The sequence below is a fragment of the Diadema setosum genome, unplaced genomic scaffold, assembly GCF_964275005.1.
Source record: "Diadema setosum unplaced genomic scaffold, eeDiaSeto1 scaffold_30, whole genome shotgun sequence".
Lineage (NCBI taxonomy): Eukaryota > Metazoa > Echinodermata > Echinoidea > Diadematoida > Diadematidae > Diadema > Diadema setosum.
This window is the reverse complement of record NW_027307656.1, coordinates 403068-418176: the sequence shown is the minus strand read 5'-3', so window position 1 is coordinate 418176 and position 15109 is coordinate 403068. Positions and strand designations below refer to the sequence as shown.

General features: G+C 39.6%; 1 long non-coding RNA gene across 1 annotated transcript in view; it reads right to left on the bottom strand.

Annotated features, from left to right (window-relative positions):
* Positions 1-1126: 1126 nt before the first annotated feature.
* Positions 1127-15109, bottom strand: part of LOC140245760 (uncharacterized) — a 48845-nt gene continuing 34862 nt past the window's right edge. Inside the window, exons 2-3 of the long non-coding RNA XR_011902366.1 lie at positions 2346-2472; positions 1127-1921 (exon numbers count right to left, since the gene is read on the bottom strand). This is a non-coding gene — a long non-coding RNA (uncharacterized lncRNA). The remainder of the gene's footprint in view (positions 1922-2345; positions 2473-15109) is intronic.

Sequence of the window (15109 nt, the reverse complement as noted above, 5' to 3'; positions counted from 1 at the left end):
GGGTTTAAACTGAAAGTGATGATAATAGCTCGATTTAACTTTCTACTTCAGCTCCGAGTCCTCTGAATTTATACAAAGCTTTATGAAAGTAAGGAAATTACTCCGTTAAAAAAACAAACAAAAACAAAACAGAAACAACGAAGAAATCTAGTTCAAACTCATTTATTGGGAGTAGTCACCGGGATTTTTGTACCTTTTCATTCCTTATCTTTAAATAGTTTTTCTTTCTACTTTCTACTCTTGGATAACTATTGTAATGATGTGTGTCCAGTGTATGTGTGTGTGTGTGTGTGTGTGTGTGTGTGTGTGTGTGTGTAGGTGTGTGTAGGTGTATGCATAGTTTTTCTTTCTACTTTCTACTCTTGGATAACTATTGTAATGATGTGTATCCAGTGTATGTGTGTGTGTGTGTGTGTGTGTGTGTGTGTAGGTGTGTGTAGGTGTATGCATTTCCAAAGCAGCAAACTGTCAATTACAAGACTTAAAGGCCACATTCGTTATACAAAATATGATCATAACTATAACTAAACATGTCATTTAATTGTAGTAATTATACCTATGACTATTATGGTAAAGATGTTAGTCGGTCATTGCTAAAATGTTTCGATGGGTTTCTCAATTCAAGATCTTAAAAAAAAAACAACACTGAACGAGCATAAACAATTGTACATATAAGTAAATTACAAATACAAGTTATAAGCTGCATAATCATCGATGTTGTTATTCACAAAGGTGAGTCTTAAGACTCTTTAAGAAAGTGTCAACATGGTCAAGGAGGTTGAGCCTTACATTCCACATACTACATACAAGCAAGGAAAGAATTCCACAGGAAGAGTGTGATTGAATTCTTCATGTTGTAAAGTTTGAAAACTCTGACCTTGGACGACATGTTGCGAATACAACTAATGTAATACTACATATTAGGTATGTGTATGAACTCTTTATAGCGCTGTTCCTTTTCATTGAGTTGTGAAAATTCAACATCAATGCTGCAATGTGTAGAAAATGATTTTCAGAAGTATATGGGTGGTGTACAGTGTTCTTCCGCTACACTGAATATTTTGATATGAACTTTTGCGATACATATAAATGAATATACAGATTTCTTAACATCTCTCAGTCACACATAAAACAAATAGGTGGTTACATGAAGAAAAGGGTAGCTTATTCCTCGTAATATTCATCAACTTGTCTTTCCTCCCATTTACACATATTTCAATTACTCTGATTCAATTCGGATTTCAATTTCAGTTCAACACAGTAAAGCTGACATTGAAACACAACATTTGGACAGATGAACACCGAAAAAATGTATTTGCTTAGGCAGCAGCTTAGCTGAAGATATCAAGCTTCAAATTTACCTTCGACTGTCCTTTTTCGAGGGTCAAAGGGTGAGGGAGACGAGAAAAACTTGGAAAATAAGTTTGACCTTTGTATATAATGGATCAGTATGGATGCAAACTGCAGTTACTTTGTGTCGTGTCAGGGTATGATTTCAAGGTATAAGTGTGCTCCTTCACTCCCATGCGCTTTGTCTCGTGGTTGGGATCCAGACGCTTCTTGGCCATTGTTGCGGGGCACATTAACATACAGAGTCGGCTGAAGATCAACAGATCTACAATTTTGACGATCAGTATTGCTGGTAATAGATGCGGTATTATTGATATGGTCGTAGTGCACACTTGACTGTGGTGAGTTGATTGCCCCCCTACCAGATGTAGCACTTTCATATACGGGGCAATCACTTGTATAAATCTTTGATTCGTACACTGCAGGAATTCTCGGAGATTTCAAGTCGGGTAGGCAATGGTCAGATGCGTTGGTCTCTTCACGGATAGAATTGGTGTTGCCACCTTCAACATCACTTGAACTGGACTCCTTATTCTCCGTCCCATGCACGTTTTGGGAATCAAACTTGAGCCTGACGGGGTAGAAGGCAATAAGACTTGAGTAAGATTACCATGAGAAATCGGTATAGAGAAACCTTTGGTTAAAAAGGATATGAGAAGGTGCATCTTTGGTGGTTGACAGATTTGATCGGTTATATTTTGGTAGAAGCATCTAAGATTCATTAAGAATATATGAGTACCTTTGACAACATTAACGCACATCGTTGTGCTATCTTACATACACTAAACAACATAACTTCTAAGAAAACATCACTTCTTCGTACGTCAAATAAATGAAAGCAAAATATGTGTACAGATCCGCTACTGAAAAAGATTATAGAAGGAAATAAACCTATCTCTGCTAATGTTATTGCAAACCACTAGAATAAACTATATCATTTATACTAGATTATGTAGGACAACATTGTCAATAACATCAAGTGAAAATTTGATTACCTGTTATCTTTGCAAAGAAGAAAGCATGCGATGATGAAGATGATGATGATGATTACACAAATACCCAACAGCACACTTAATGAAACCGTTGTCCTTACACAGAGATTTTTGCAGAGGGCACAATCCTCTACAACGACAAAATGTAAATGATTATACGTTCATGCTCCAAGTCATGTCTGTATACAATTACAAAAGACAGACGACACAACAGATCCTATTGATTGCAATGAAACAGGAGTGTAAAAGTATTGTCATGAATATGCATTTGTACAAAGGAGGTGTGGCCTGTTTGGCCCATTGTGAAAAGTCAAGATGGCTCATTTTCGAGTGACGCTGGGACCATGCCGTCCGAGGAATCCAGAGGGAGGAATAAAGTTGTTATAACTTTAAGTTTTCGTGTGATGGTGAAATGATTCCGTGTCACGAATTTCCCTCATTCCGTAATAATTGGGGGCTTGTCCAAAGGAACTGGACATTCAAGTCATGCTGTGTTTGGATGTTGAGGTTCGTCGACGGTATCGTCGTTGGGGAGACGTTGGCTTAGTCCCAGCTACGCATTTTGATGCGGTGAGTAGATTGTAGTCACGTGTTGTGGTCACTGTACTGGATGATGCATGACAATCGTTTGATGGGGCGTTTGGTGTAATTTGCCTCCATTTCTAGGGTAAGGTGACCTGGAGTTGATTGTATGCCTCTTTGTTGCAGATGACGTTTTGTGACTAAGTTTACTCTTATTTGTTTGATCTCCCGGACCCATTCGTGGTCGCCTGAATTTGCCATTCGTTTGCTGTGACAGCGTTTGGTGGTGTGTATTTTGCCATTTGGTACGGTCGTATATTACGTAGCCATAGCATACGCAGCTACGGAAGCTTAAAAGTGCCAACCAGATGACGAGATAAGAAGACGAGAAGACAGGTTAAATACCGAGAAGCCGAGTTATTGCAACTCGGCAAGTCGACTTGCTTGGATCAAGAAGACAAGATGACAAGTTCTTGAAACTCGGCAAGTCGACTTGCTTGGGACAAGAAGTCAAGATGACAAGTTCTTGAAACTCGGCAAGTCGACTCGTTAGGGACAAGAAGTCAAGATGACAAGTTGTTGAAACTCGGCAAGTCGACTCGTTAGGGACAAGAAGTCAAGATGACAAGTTGTTGAAACTCGGCAAGTCGACTTGCTTTGGACAAGAAGTCAAGATGACAAGTTGTTGAAACTCGGAAAGTCGACTTGCTTGGGACAAGAAGTCAAAATGACAAGTTGTTGAAACTCGGCAAGTCGACTTGCTTTGGACAAGAAGTCAAGATGACAAGTTGTTGAAACTCGGAAAGTCGACTTGCTTGGGACAAGAAGTCAAAATGACAAGTTGTTGAAACTCGGCAAGTCGACTCGTTTGGAACAAGAAGACATGATAACGAGTTGTTGAAACTCGGCAAGTCGACTTGCTTGGGACAAGAAGTCAAAATGACAAGTTGTTGAAACTCGGCAAGTCGACTCGTTTGGGACAAGAAGTCAAGATGACAAGTTATTGAAACTCGGCAAGTCGACTCGTTTGGAACAAGAAGTCAAGATGACAAGTTGTTGAAACTCGGCAAGTCGGCTCGTTAGGGACAAGAAGTCAAGACGGCAAGTTGTTGAAACTCGGCAAGTCGACTTGTTTGTGCCAAGAAGATATGATAACGAGTTGTTGAAACTCGACAAATCGACTCGTTTGTACGGAAGCTTAAAAGTGCCAACCAGATGACGAGATAAGAAGACGAGAAGACAGGTTAAATACCGAGAAGCCGAGTTATTGCAACTCTGCAAGTCGACTTGCTTGGATCAAGAAGACAAGATGACAAGTTGTTGAAACTCGGTAAGTCGACTCGTTTGGGACAAGAAGTCAAGATGACAAGTTGTTGAAACTCGGTAAGTCGACTCGTTTGGGACAAGAAGACATGATAACGAGTTGTTGAAACTCGGAAAGTCGACTTGCTTTGGACAAGAAGTCAAGATGACAAGTTGTTGAAACTCGGCAAGTCGACTCGTTTGGGACAAGAAGTCAAGATGACAAGTTGTTGAAACTCGGTAAGTCGACTCGTTTGGGACAAGAAGTCAAGATGACAAGTTGTTGAAACTCGGAAAGTCGACTTGCTTTGGACAAGAAGTCAAGATGACAAGTTGTTGAAACTCGGCAAGTCGACTGGTTTGGGACAAGAAGACATGATAACGAGTTGTTGAAACTCGGCAAGTCGACTTGCTTTGGACAAGAAGTCAAGATGACAAGTTGTTGAAACTCGGCAAGTCGACTCGTTTGGGACAAGAAGTCAAGATGACAAGTTGTTGAAACTCGGCAAGTCGACTCGTTTGGGACAAGAAGTCAAGATGACAAGTTGTTGAAACTCGGCAAGTCGACTCGTTAGGGACAAGAAGTCAAGATGACAAGTTGTTGAATCTCGGAAAGTCGACTTGCTTTGGACAAGAAGTCAAGATGACAAGTTGTTGAATCTCGGCAAGTCGACTCGTTTGGGAAAAGAAGTCAAGATGACAAGTTGTTGAAACTCGGCAAGTCGACTCGTTAGGGACAAGAAGTCAAGATGACAAGTTGTTGAAACTCGGAAAGTCGACTTGCTTTGGACAAGAAGTCAAGATGACAAGTTGTTGAAACTCGGCAAGTCGACTGGCTTGGGACAAGAAGACATGATAACGAGTTGTTGAGACTCGGCAAGTCGACTCGTTTGGGACAAGAAGTCAAGATGACAAGTTGTTGAAACTCGGCAAGTCGACTCGTTAGGGACAAGAAGTCAAGATGACAAGTTGTTGGAACTCGGAAAGTCGACTCGCTTTGGACAAGAAGTCAAGATGACAAGTTGTTGAAACTCGGCAAGTCGACTCGTTTGGGACAAGAAGTCAAGATGACAAGTTGTTGAAACTCGGCAAGTCGACTCGTTTGGGACAAGAGGACATGATAACGAGTTGTTGAAACTCGGAAAGTCGACTTGCTTTGGACAAGAAGTCCAGATGACAAGTTGTTGAAACTCGGCAAGTCGACTTGCTTGGGACAAGAAGTCCAGATGACAAGTTGTTGAAACTCGGCAAGTCGACTCGTTAGGGACAAGAAGTCAAGATGACAAGTTGTTGAAACTCGGCAAGTCGACTCGTTAGGGACAAGAAGTCAAGATGACAAGTTGTTGAAACTCGGCAAGTCGACTTGTTTGTGCCAAGAAGATATGATAACGAGTTGTTGAAACTCGACAAATCGACTTGCTTGGGACAAGGACAAGAAGTCAAGATGACAAGTTATTGAAACTCGGCAAGTCGACTTGTTTGGGACACAAAGACATGATAACGAGTTGTTGAAACTCAGCAAGTGGACTCGTTTTGGACAAAAAGACATGAGTATGAGTTGTTGAAATTCGGGAAGTCGACTTGTTTGGGAAAAGAAGACATGATAACGAGTTGTTGAAACTCGGAATGTCGACTTGCTTGGGACAAGACGTCAAATGACAAGTTGTTGAAACTAGGCAAATCGACTTGTTTTGGACGAGAAGACAAAATGCCGAGTTGTCAAAACACGACAAGTCGACTTGTTTTGGAAAAGAAAACAAATTGGTTAGTTAGTGGAACAGAAAAGTCGACTTGTTGCGGACAAAAAGACAAGTCAACGAGTGGTTGGAATTTGTTTAGGACAAGAAATCAAGGTGACAAGTTGTTTATCGACATTTGGGGTCTAGGAACACTACCTCCTGGAAAACTACCCCATAATTACTACTCCTTGGATCTGGATAACTACCCCCGGATTATACCCCCGAATAATTACCCCCGGGATAACTACTCCTGGATAACTATCCCACAGATGACTACCCCCAGATAGCACTATCAAATAAAACATCATCACAACAACAACAACAACAACAAAGCAGTGAATTCAAAGACAAATACAACTTAAACAATCACTGAATATTTCCGATGCCCCACCCTGACCCGATGGTGTTAGCTCATCCAGCAAAACTGGTAATTGGATTTATGTTCTTTCAGAAAAAAAAAAAACTTGCCATTATAGTACCACCCGAAGGCAACACATTGCCCTACGATGATCAAAGATATGTTCAGTTTATTTAGAAATGATTTTCCTCACCAAAATCTCAATGCATAAACCTGACCAATGGAGCAAAACACTGGTATTTTTTTCTCCTGAAAATACTGTTTCCGTGACAACACAGTGTCTAACACCGACAAATGACGAATGTTGCACTACAGTCGGGATAACTACTTCCTGCATTAGTACCCCTGGTATAACAACTACTACCCGATAGATACCCTATAGGGATTTACCACCGCAATCTTCCACTTTCCCAGCGCAGTTACCCTCCAGGGTAATCGCAGGGCTAGCCCCGAACAACTTACCTCCAGGGCTATTCCCGATAGGGCAACTCATGGGCGTCACGGGGGGGGGGGGTATGCGCTAGCACCTAGCACCCCCTTCAGAACCTAAAAAAAAAAAAAAAAAAAAAAATTGTTTATTACAACAAATGCTTCAGTCTGCGAGCGACCTTAACGCCGGACGCTAAATAATTGTTTTTTTTTCTTATTCAATTCTTATTTTTATTTTGCACCAGGGGGAAAAAACAAAAAAAAAAAAAAAAACACAAAAAAAAAAAAAAACGAAACAAAAACAATCGCACCCCAGATCTGGCAGCACTGATGCATTATACATACAGTGTTTACTGTCTATCGACCGTATACTATATACGTAATATTTCATTCATTGTGCAACGGATTATCAATTCAGAAAAAGCAAAAGCTCCATTGCATGGGAGGAAGATGCCCCGCCCACCCCCTCCCCCGTTTTCGGTCTCCAATCAGTGTCGTAACTGGGGTGGGGTGGGCCCCCCCCCCCCCATCCGCTGGTAAAAAAAAAAATATCAAAATGGTAATTCAAGGGTTGCTTTTGAAATTGACATGAAAGGGTGAGCAAGAAATTATTTTTTTTCTTTAAGATTTCTTTTAACCATAATTAAAGAGGCATCAATAGTGTGAAACATTGTTCAAAAAGCCCGGAGCCGACAAAATATTGTGATTCATCGTGATTCCTGGTTGACATTCTGAAGGCAGGATGGAGCAGTGTACTCAGAACATCCGAACGGCAAAGAGTCGCTGTAATGTTGCGCAATGTGATGTAGAATTACATCTCTGTACCTTACACTTCGTTACAAAGCTAGATCACTGATTGTTGCTTTACATACTATAGTCTATATTAAAATGCCTTGCATTGCCAATAATAAGACTTGACGGGCTATTTCCCAACTTTCCCAACACACACAAACACAAACAATTAGGGGATGCTCTAAAGTGCAGATTTTGGACATCCTTCCCCCGCTTGGTCACTTCGACGCCCCCTCGCTGGTCATACCTCCCCCAATCATGAACAATAAACCGACATCCTTGACTACCAGTGGCGCACCGCCCCCCCCCTTAATTTCCAAAGCGAAAACAACATATTTATAGCTAAAAACGGCAGTTTTTGGACTGAAAAATGTCAAAATTTTCACACTCACTCGCTCCGCTTGCTCGTATTTAATCGCTCTGCCATTCTCGTGATGTTGCTGCCAGTATTAAATTGCCAGCAGTTGCACCCGGTGCGCCCCCTTAATTTCCAAAGCGAAAAGGATAGCTACAAACGGCAGTTTTTAGACTGTAAAATGTCAAAATTTTCAAGCTCGCTCGCATTTTAATCAATTCAATTCAATTCAAACTTTATTTCATTTTTCGAAAAGAATATAAACATTTCACTTCCTTTGGTAACATAGAATAAGGTTGCATAATCAAAACAAAGTAAATTGAGAAAACATAATTTATGGAACCTTGGGGTAACAGAAACGTTGTAAGGAAAATTGATTGACTGAAGTGATACAGACGATATAATCGTTATGCCATTCTCCTGATGTTGCTGCCAGCAATTGCCAGCAGTTGCGCCCTGTGCACCCCCTTAATTTCCAAAGCGAAGAAATATAGCTACAAACGGACGTTTTTTTTTTGACAATAAATTGTTACATTTTTCAAGGTCGCTCGCTCCGCTAGCTCGCGTTTAATCGTTATCCCATTCTCTTGATGTTGCTGCCAGTAATTGCCTGCAGTTGCGCCAGGTGCGCCCTGCTTAATTTCCAAAGCGAACAAATATAGCTACAAACGGTAATTTTTTGACTGTAAAATGTCAACATTTTCAAGCTCGCTCGCATTTAATCGCCTTGTCATTCTCCTGATGTTACTGCCAGTAATTGCCAGCAATTGCGCCCGGTGCCCCCTCTTAATTTTCAAAGCGAAAAGATGCGTAGCTAAAAACGGCATTTTTTTAAAACTGTTAAATGCCAACATTTTCGAGCTCGCTCGCTTCTCTCGCTTGCATTTAATCGTTGTGCCGTTCTCCTGACGTTGCTGCCAGTAATTGCCAGCAGTTGCACCCGGTGCGCCCCCCCTTAATTTCGAAAACGAAAAAATATTGATACAAACGGCAGTTTTTTGACTGTGTCAAAATTTTCAAGCTCACTCGTTCTGCTCGCTCGCATTTAATTGTTATGCCATTCTCCTGATGTTACTGCCAGTAATTGCCAGCAGTTGCGCCCTGTGCGCGCCCCTTAATTTTCAAAGCGAAGAAATATAGGTACAAACGGAAGTTTTTGGACTGTAAATTTGTCAAAATTTTCAAGCTCTCTCGCTCCGCTTGCTCGCATTTAATCGTTATGCCATTATCCTCATGCTGATGCCTGTAATTGCCAGCAGTTGCGCCCGGTGCGCCCCCTTCATTTCCAAAGCGAAAAAATATCGCTACAAACCGCATTTTGGGATTGTAAAATATCAAAATTTTCAAGCTCGCTCGCTCCGCTCGCTCGCATTTAATTGTTTTGCAATTCTCCTTTTTTTTTATTTTTACAAAAAGTCCCTCCGTGGAAGGGGTATCCCCCTCCTACACCCTCTCCCGCTTGGTTGCTTCGCTCCCTTGCCGAGGATCTCACATCGTCACATAATGTATCCCCGTAATAGTCCTTCATAGTATTTTCATTTTCACTATGCTCTATAAACGCGACTTTTACACTCTTGTTTTTACAAAAAGTTACCACCGTGGGAGGGGATATCCCCCTCCCACACCCTCCGCACTGAAGGAGCGAAATTGATCATCGTCGAGGATCTCACACCGTCACATAATGTACCCCCGTATAGTCCTTCATATAGCGAAAGATTCGTGTATGTATACAATCACATGTATATGTACATATATAGAGTATGTGTAAATGTACATGATGACACAGGATCCAATAAATCAAATTAAAAAAAGATCTCACAGTTTACATTTACTGTCAAAACGCACCCCATTGAAAAAAAAAAAAAGCTGGTGACGCTCCTGCAACTCACCCCCTCCCCCGAAAACATCCCCCGTCCCCGGATAAATACCACCAGGACAATTTTCGCAGGGCAATTACCCACCAGATAAATATCACCCGGTTGATTACTCCCTCTAAGGCTTTCCCACCAATCCTGATAGCCTACAACTATTACCTCTGGATATCAAACTTCTTACCCTCCAGGCCAATTCACCAGAACAATTCCCCATCGGGCATCCCCAGAACCCACGGCCCACGACAACTACTCAGAGGCAGGCAGGGATGAAATGTCATGGAGTACCCCATGAATATGTCTACTTATGGGCCCACATATTTTACCTTTATTTCATAAATTAATGAGTACATTACTGCATCTATTTTGAAAATTCTTATCACCGCCTCCAGATGTGTCTATAGGAGAATTTCGATGCTATTTTCTGTTTATACCGTATTTAGTAGTCCGGCAGCCTAAAGCCATTTTTTTGGCCGAAGTACTTTTTCTCTGATACAGTTTTTTTTTTTCTCTGATGATTATTCATCTTTTGGGTCTTTTCAAAGGTATTCAGGTGGTTGTGGAGCTCTCACCCTTGGGCAATTTTGATTATTCAAAATGGCGTCCAACATGGCCGCCACACAGCCCTCAATATAGGAAAATGTAGGTAATCATGTGTTTTAAATGCTACTATATCAACGTTTGGATTGGAGCATTTGTCCAAAGGTCCAATAACTTGAACAAGATATTTTTGACATTTTTTGTTGCAGGACAGTTGCCACGGTAAACATTGAATTAGCTTAAAATCCCTAAAATGCACAATATAAATACAAAATGATATGGAATCGGGTTTGTGTGTGTGGTGAGGGACATGTTGACCAGAATGTTTGGCAGAAATTCGTAGAAACTATTTTACCTAAAGGACCTGAGTAGAAGGTTGCCATGGATACTTGCTCTTTGGCTGGTTGCAGACATGATATTTTACATACGAATGTATATTCCTGGGATGTTTCAAAATGTATAAGTAACCTGTATTGCGCCGTGACGCGAGAAAAGGGCCCTTAGGGCATTAAATACCGAAAATGAGTTTTCACCGCCACACTGTGGAAGGAACTCTGACGTATTTAGATATACAAACCTTTTTCTGAAATTCCAATCCTAAAAGACCCCATTACGACATTCAAAACAGCATGTTTTGTCCAAATCTTGTCACTTTTTGATGCGTCTATGCATGTGCGCGCGGTTAGCTAGTTGATCTTTTTTGCGCGTATTGCTTTGTCAAACTTCTGCGCCGTTTTCTGGCGTTTGCGCGCAGCGGTGCTAAGGGCCCTTTTCTCGCGTCACGGCCCAATTATATATATAGGAAGCTTATCAATCTGTAAAAGAAACTGACTACATCGTTGTCTTCCGAATTTGCCTTTTTCTTGATGTTATACATGTTACCATGAGAGTATCATCTGAAGAGATAATTGCCTACGATGTCTTGTAGCTATGAAAATTTCTTCTACTCTTCTAGGAAATTGCCTAATAAAAAAAATGAACTTTCTTTAGAAAAATAAATGTCAACACTCATGCAGAGCAAGGAGAGTTAAGCCATGAGTTGTAGTCCAGTCAAAATATGGAATGACCCAAAACAAATTGCAACAGAAACCATTCCACTTGCATTTAACCTGGAAGAGCTATCAAAACAACATATTAAAAGTTCCCTAAAATTCGAGTGGTGGATCAATGCCTAATTTGCATAAATTCAAAATGGCCGCCATAAAACCTATTTATGCTTATATCTTGGGACACAGAACCCATAGAAAGTCAATTCTTGTGTCTAAAGCTATGTATTTTAGGTCAAGGAGTACAATTATGACATCAGTAATAACCGTAAAGTATTTCTTTGTACATAATTTGCATAAATTTGCATATAAATGCATTCAAAATGGCCGCCATAACGGCCTTTTAATATCTCCGTACATAAAACCTGTAGAAAGTAAATTTTGGTGTCTATATTTATGTTTTTCATATCAATAAACACAATCATGATGTCAGTTGTAACTCAAAAAGCATTCCTACATACATAATTTGCATATATATGCATATAATTATATGCAAAATGGCTGCCAATTGGCTTGTACATGCCCCTATCTCTGATTATTTCATCCGTAAGTGGTTCCCTTTGTGTCTCTTATCTTCACTGCCAGGAATACTTGCTGGAGTACCTACATTCAATAGTAAATCAATGAAAATCTGCATGAAAATACATATAAATATAATTATTCAAATCACTAATATGAATACATTTCTACTTTTAGGATATACATATACATGCAGCCTGCACAATGTTGATTGTGATGCCTGTATCTATTAGTTCAAGGGCAAAGAACATTTACATTTCACAATCTTAATGAACATCCTTACACCTAGTTGCATGAATTTCCATGAATTTACGAGTAGTTTTAGGCCTACTCTACCACCCATGATTTTCTCATATAATTAAGCCTCTGGACAATAATCAATGTAAACAGTATTGAACAGAACCGATTTTTATTTAACTTTAACTTCAATTTAGCTTCCAAGTGTGCCCAATAGGTACAGAAAGATTGAAATCTTTGAATTGTTTAATGCATATTTGTAACTACAAAATACTTTTTTTTTTGCAAGGAGAGTACATCAATTCATTATGAGCATGTTTATCTATGAGTCTATATAAAAAAAGTTACATGAGTTTGGTATACAATGTAGTAGATATTTTGGTCATATTTTGGTGCCTTGGTCACTCAATGACTTTCTGAACAAGAGACCCATTGGTTCAGAGCTCACCTGAGTATCTCAAGTTTACCTTCCATGCAGTCTTGCAGACTGTTACTTAGACCGAACACATCAAAGTTGGAACCCTTTAGAGATCTCCAGGGCCCAGGGAGATATGACATCCACATGTTTTTATTCCATGACACTGGCAAAAACACCTGCCACGTCTGTAGAAAATGTGATCATGCGTGTTTCCAAACAGAAGATCAAAACTTACAACCGGTCCCTAATGAATTAGGTATGGCATCGACCAAACCGGGCCACTCCTGGATCTGCCATGAAACATTTGAAAGTACCTTCTACAGTATAGGGTCCCTGTAATCATGGTCTTTATCCTTTTACCCATTTCTGATTCTAGAGGGAAAAATGCTTTCAAAGATTCCCTAATTTGAAGGATTTTGGGCATCCTGGAGTCAACATCGGATTCATGGTACTCATGTGACTAAATGATATGATATTCTATCACCTGCAAAATTCGGTGGAAAAAAGAAATGACCACACTTTTCGTGAAGATGAAAGTGTGAAAATTGGTCCCTAATTTAGTACAGGCCCAAAGGGGATCACCCCTGAATCTGTCATAAATAATCTTACGAGTCCATTCACTGATGTATTTACTCAAAGCACTTTTGCTTTTATAGAAGTAGATACTCTAACGCTATTTCTTTCAGTGGTTGATGGGCTGCTTTCAGACTGTTTTTTTTTTCAAAATTTCCCGGTCTCCCTCCAGAGTTTGTAGTTATCCCGCTCTAGATGGCTCTCTCTCTCTCTCTCTCAAGATTTTTTTTTTTTTTTTTTTTTTGCATATGTCACAATTAAACACCCAAGAGTCATACGGCCCATGAGCTTGACACTAAACAAATGAGGCCCATGAGTCTGACACTAGGCAAAAAAAAAAAAAAAGAGCCCACGAGTCCGACACAACGCAAACAAGGCTCTTGAGTTTGACACAGAATTATTAAAGCAAAGAAGACCAAAGACCATTTTTTCAATACTGACCTCATTGACTTGTGGGAAAACCCCAAATGTTTAAAGCAGGAGAACAGATACAGGGATGATCCCCTTCGGATCCGAACCAAATTAGGATCATCTTCACATTTTTTTTTTTTTTTTTTTTTTTTTTTAGAGGGGGGGGGGGTCCACACTGCTGAGGGTACTTTCAAGTGTTTCATGGCAGATTCAGGGGTGTCCCCTTTAGGCACAGCCAGGAATAGTTTATTGAGGACCAGGTTTAAGTTTTGATCTTCTTTTTGGAAACATGCATGATCACATTTTTATACAACTTTGGCAAGTGTTTTCGCCAGTGTCATGGAATAAAAACATATAGATGCCATGTCTCCCTGGGCCCTGAAGGTCTCCAAAGGCTTCCAACTTTGGTGTGTTCTCCCTAGTCTGCAAGACTGCATGGAAGGTAAACCTGAGATACTCGGGAGCTCTAAACCCATGGGTTTCTTGTTCAGAAAGTCATTGAGTGACAAGGCACCAAAACATGACAAAAACAATTTCCACACCAAACTCATGTAACTTTTGTTTATGAAGTCATAGATAAACATTCTCATAATGAATTATTGATATACTCTCCCTCTTCAAAAAAAAAAAAAAAGATATTGCATGTATGCATTAAACATGAAGGCAAATTCTCACATTGTATGCAAATATGAGATGTTTGGAGTTAAAGTTAAGTGACAATTGGTTCTGTTTGATACTGTTTACATTGATTAATGCTCAGAGGCTTTATTTTAGGAAGTTATGGGTGGTACAGTACTTGCAAATTCATGCAACTATATAGGTATATAAGATAATCATTAAGGTTGTCAAATATAAATGTTCTTTGCCCAACATTGTATGTATATGTATGATAAAGGAAGTGTATTCATATTAGTGATTTGAATAATCATATGATCTGATTCTGATTTTATTTCTGAATTTCTTTTTCGTACATAAATGAAGTACAAAGTCAATTGAATAAACAAATTGAGCACAGTATAAATTGAATCTGACAATTAAAGCAAATAAATGATTAATTCAAATATTCAACTTTTTCCCTGATACAATTCAAAATGAAAATAAACTATTTTGTGCATACATTTCTGCAAACATAAGTCACAGTATATCTCTTGCTCAAAGACAAATCAGGCAATTCTTGATGAACAGAAATTCAGGAGACAATAGTCATAAGCAAGCGCTTGACGAGGACAATGGCCTCAGAAATGATATATTGTCTAAACAATACAACATTGTAGGAATATAAGTCACTACTCACTGAGTGGCAATAAGGAGAAAGGGACGGAAGAATGAGGGGAAAAAGTGCAGTAATTATGTGTATATTTATGCAGATTTTCATTGACTTACTCCTGAATATTCAAGGTACTGCAGCAATTACTCCTGGCAGTGAAGATAAGAGACACAAAGAGACCCACTTACAGATGAAATAATCGGGCATGTACAAGCCATATGGCAGCCATTTTGCATATAATTATATGCATATATATGCAAATTATGTATGTAGGAATGCTTTTTGAGTTACAACTGACATCATGATTGTGTTTATTGACGTGAAAAACATAGACATAGATGCCAAAATTTACTTTCTACAGGTTTTATATACGGAGATATTAAAAGGC